At 59.1% G+C, this 5,000-nt stretch overlaps 1 pseudogene; it reads left to right on the top strand.

Moving 5' to 3' along the window:
- LOC126435311 (large subunit ribosomal RNA) overlaps window positions 1–5,000 on the top strand; it is a 7,758-nt pseudogene that overhangs the window by 816 nt on the left and 1,942 nt on the right.

Genomic DNA, 5,000 nt, shown 5'->3' with positions numbered 1-5,000 from the left:
CCTACCTGGCCCGGCCCCGGACCCGCGCCGCTGTTGGCTCGGGATGCTCTCGGGCGGAATAATCGCTCCCGTCAGCGGCGCTTCAGCTTTGGACAATTTCACGACCCGTCTTGAAACACGGACCAAGGAGTCTAACATGTGCGCGAGTCATTGGGCTGTACGAAACCTAAAGGCGTAATGAAAGTGAAGGTCTCGCCTTGCGCGGGCCGAGGGAGGATGGGGCTTCCCCGCCCTTCACGGGGCGGCGGCCTCCGCACTCCCGGGGCGTCTCGTCCTCATTGCGAGGTGAGGCGCACCTAGAGCGTACACGTTGGGACCCGAAAGATGGTGAACTATGCCTGGCCAGGACGAAGTCAGGGGAAACCCTGATGGAGGTCCGTAGCGATTCTGACGTGCAAATCGATCGTCGGAGCTGGGTATAGGGGCGAAAGACTAATCGAACCATCTAGTAGCTGGTTCCCTCCGAAGTTTCCCTCAGGATAGCTGGTGCTCGTACGAGTCTCATCCGGTAAAGCGAATGATTAGAGGCCTTGGGGCCGAAACGACCTCAACCTATTCTCAAACTTTAAATGGGTGAGATCTCCGGCTTGCTTGATATGCTGAAGCCGCGAGCAAACGACTCGGATCGGAGTGCCAAGTGGGCCACTTTTGGTAAGCAGAACTGGCGCTGTGGGATGAACCAAACGCCGAGTTAAGGCGCCCGAATCGACGCTCATGGGAAACCATGAAAGGCGTTGGTTGCTTAAGACAGCAGGACGGTGGCCATGGAAGTCGGAATCCGCTAAGGAGTGTGTAACAACTCACCTGCCGAAGCAACTAGCCCTGAAAATGGATGGCGCTGAAGCGTCGTGCCTATACTCGGCCGTCAGTCTGGCAGTCATGGCCGGTCCTTGCGGCCGGCCGCGAAGCCCTGACGAGTAGGAGGGTCGCGGCGGTGGGCGCAGAAGGGTCTGGGCGTGAGCCTGCCTGGAGCCGCCGTCGGTGCAGATCTTGGTGGTAGTAGCAAATACTCCAGCGAGGCCCTGGAGGGCTGACGCGGAGAAGGGTTTCGTGTGAACAGCCGTTGCACACGAGTCAGTCGATCCTAAGCCCTAGGAGAAATCCGATGTTGATGGGGGCCGTCATAGCATGATGCACTTTGTGCTGGCCCCCGTTGGGCGAAAGGGAATCCGGTTCCTATTCCGGAACCCGGCAGCGGAACCGATACAAGTCGGGCCCCTCTTTTAGAGATGCTCGTCGGGGTAACCCAAAAGGACCCGGAGACGCCGTCGGGAGATCGGGGAAGAGTTTTCTTTTCTGCATGAGCGTTCGAGTTCCCTGGAATCCTCTAGCAGGGAGATAGGGTTTGGAACGCGAAGAGCACCGCAGTTGCGGCGGTGTCCCGATCTTCCCCTCGGACCTTGAAAATCCGGGAGAGGGCCACGTGGAGGTGTCGCGCCGGTTCGTACCCATATCCGCAGCAGGTCTCCAAGGTGAAGAGCCTCTAGTCGATAGAATAATGTAGGTAAGGGAAGTCGGCAAATTGGATCCGTAACTTCGGGATAAGGATTGGCTCTGAGGATCGGGGCGTGTCGGGCTTGGTCGGGAAGTGGGTCAGCGCTAACGTGCCGGGCCTGGGCGAGGTGAGTGCCGTAGGGGTGCCGGTAAGTGCGGGCGTTTAGCGCGGGCGTGGTCTGCTCTCGCCGTTGGTTGGCCTCGTGCTGGCCGGCGGTGCAGGATGCGCGCGCCTGCGCGGCGTTCGCGCCCCGGTGCTTCAACCTGCGTGCAGGATCCGAGCTCGGTCCCGTGCCTTGGCCTCCCACGGATCTTCCTTGCTGCGAGGCCGCGTCCGCCTTAGCGTGCTCCTCCGGGGGCGCGCGGGTGCGCGGATTCTCTTCGGCCGCCATTCAACGATCAACTCAGAACTGGCACGGACTGGGGGAATCCGACTGTCTAATTAAAACAAAGCATTGCGATGGCCCTAGCGGGTGTTGACGCAATGTGATTTCTGCCCAGTGCTCTGAATGTCAACGTGAAGAAATTCAAGCAAGCGCGGGTAAACGGCGGGAGTAACTATGACTCTCTTAAGCTCATATGATGCGTCACATACGGGCCCTCTCAATCCACTCCTTAGCATCCAAGCGATGTCGGGTGGATGATGGTCCGCCTAGCCTCTCGATGGGAAATCCTAGCTCTGGCCTTCACGTGGCGAGAGTCGTGAGGGGAGCCGAGGTGAGGCACAGATCTCTGTGCCTTCCCAAAGCTTTCCGACCGACAGAGCAGGGTGAATTTTCGGGGCTTGGGGGTTGCCTGCCCCCCTGCCTCTTGTTTCAGCTGGCCCCAACAAACGGAATAGAATAGGTAGCGGTCCTCCCACTGGAGGCGCCGCGCCAGTTGTTGGGCCACCATCCGAAGTTACCGGTCCGGCTCGAGTCTCCCCGCCAGCCTTTCAGTGCCCCGAGTGCCATCGTGGCTTTGGCACCAAGACTGGTCTTGGTGTCCATCGCCGCAGGGCTCATCCTGATGCAGTCAACGCAGAGGTTAACATCCAGAGGACCAAGGCCAGGTGGTCTAGTGAAGAACTTCTACGCCTGGCCCACGCTGAAGCAGTGCTGACACTCGAGGGCGTCCGGTTCCTGAACCAAGAGTTAGTCAAGACCTTCCCGCACCGCTCACTCGAATCTATCAAGTGTCAACGTCGTGCGGGAGCCTACAGGAACCAGGTCGCTGAGTTTGTCACTGCTCTCTCGGCCTCTGCGGAACGGCCACGCCCATCTGTGGCTGCTGCATCGACTGCTGGGTTACCCTCTAGACCTGAGTCCTCCCCTTCACCTGAGGATCTGGTCGACCAAGCTATCTGGTCGGCCCTAGCAGCTTTACCACCATCAGGGCCAAAGTATACCTCGATAGATGAAATCTTGGCGCTGGGACCAACTGCTTCGAGACCTGTCATCATGGGCATGTTGTCACCTGCCCTTGATGTCATAGGTAGTAAGGAGGCATCCCACAACCCTGTCGCCCCCAAGCAGATGTCCCAGCCACCAGAGCGTAAGCGAGCCCGGCGGAGGTGGGAGTACTCCATCTGCCAGCGTGCCTTCTCCAAGAATGCGGCGCGGTGTATTAATGGCCTTCTAGACGGCACACTCCTCCATCAACCACCTGTTATCCCTGGGCTGGTTGATTTTTGGAAGGATCTTTTTACCCGGCGTCCATCTGGCCGGGTAGACCGTCTAGATAACCGGCTGTTACCGTCCTGCGCTGAGGTGCCCTTTGAACAGCTGTGGGCACCTATCTCACTGGAGGACATCGCTGCAGCACTCCCACCCCGTCGCTCAGCCGCGGGCCCTGATGGATTAACACCTGCCCAGCTCCGTCGTCTTCCCCGTGAGGTCCTCTTGAAAGTGTTAAACCTTTTCCTTCTAACCCGTCGCCTCCCATCCCGACTCCTGCAAGCCCGTACCTCCCTGCTGCCCAAGAAGGCCGCCCCAGCATCCCCCGCTGACTTCCGCCCGATCACGGTTTGCTCAGTCCTCGCCAGGGTCTTCCATAAGATCCTGGCGGGTCGTCTGATGCGGACATGTGTGTTGGACGGACGCCAGCGGGCTTTCCTTCCTCAGGATGGGATGCTGCACAATTCCTTCTTGTTGGACCTGGCGATGACTGAGGCCAGGGTGAGCTGTAGTTCCCTCTATGTCGCGTCCCTGGATGTGTCCAAGGCATTCGACTCTCTGGACCATGGTGCCCTGAGGCCTGCCCTGAGGGCTCATGGTCTGCCAGACGAGTTCGTTGGATACATCCTGGGATGCTACGAGGAGGGGGCAACGGTGATCTGTGGTCCTGGGAAGTCGCTGGGTCCAGTGCGGCCCTCGAGGGGCGTTCGGCAGGGTGACCCTCTTTCCCCTATCCTGTTTAACCTTTCTCTGGACCTCATGCTTGCTCGCCTCCCAGATCATGTTGGTGCCAACATCATGGGACGACGCCTCAACGCTGCCGCCTTCGCCGACGACCTCCTGCTGTTTGCTGAGACCAAAGGAGGGCTCCAGGACCTAATCGATGCATCTACATCTGCTCTTGGGGACCTTGGTCTCCAAGTCAATCCCGGAAAGTGCTTTACTCTCGCTCTCGCGGCCTCTGGTCGCGAGAAGAAAGTTAAGGTCGATGGAACCACGACCTTTAAGGCAGGATATACCACCATTCCTGCCCTGACAGTTGAGAGCACTTTCCGGTATCTTGGTCTGGAGTTCTCTACCAGCGGACGTAGCCTCTTCCATCCGAGGCGGGAGGTCGAGCGGCAGCTGAGCGTCTTGTCCAGGGCACCACTAAAACCTCAACAACGTCTTCACGCCCTCAGAACGGTTGTCTTGCCAGGGATCCACCACGGCCTGGCACTCTCCAGGACCCGCCTTGGGGCTCTCTCAGCAGTGGACATTGCCATCCGCACAGCGCTTAGAACTTGGCTGTGCCTGCCAGCGGACATCCCTGTTGCGTACTTCCACGCCCCTGTTCCATCTGGGGGATTGGGAGTACCATCAGCTCGCTGGCTTGGTCCTCTGCTGCGTCGGAATCGGCTCGCTAACATGCGAGCTCTGGGAGTCCAATTGGATGGGCCGACACAAGACGTTCTAGGGCGTGAAATTGGGAGGCTAGAGCAACATCTGCGGTGGAACGACGGGGCCATACGGTCAAGCAACCAGCTTGGCCGGATGTGGGCCGAACGGCTGCATTCATCGGTGGACGGCGCAGCCCTGAGGAAGTCAGCCCGAACACCAGGGCAACACAGCTGGGTGGATAACCCCCGGCGCTATATTAGTGGCCGCGACTTTATCTCCTGTATTCGTACCAGAATTAATGCCCTCCCAACACGGGCGAGGCTGCTTCGTGGTCGTTCTGGGGAGACCAACTGCCAGGCAGGCTGCGTCGCCAAAGAAACTGCCAACCACGTTGTCCAGCACTGCTTCAGGAGTCATGACGCCCGCATCAAGCGACATAATGCCTTGGCAACTTATGTTGCGCAAGGCCTT

This window comes from Schistocerca serialis, unplaced genomic scaffold, assembly GCF_023864345.2.
Source record: "Schistocerca serialis cubense isolate TAMUIC-IGC-003099 unplaced genomic scaffold, iqSchSeri2.2 HiC_scaffold_1202, whole genome shotgun sequence".
Lineage (NCBI taxonomy): Eukaryota > Metazoa > Arthropoda > Insecta > Orthoptera > Acrididae > Schistocerca > Schistocerca serialis.
This window is presented reverse-complemented; position numbering and strand designations above follow the sequence as displayed.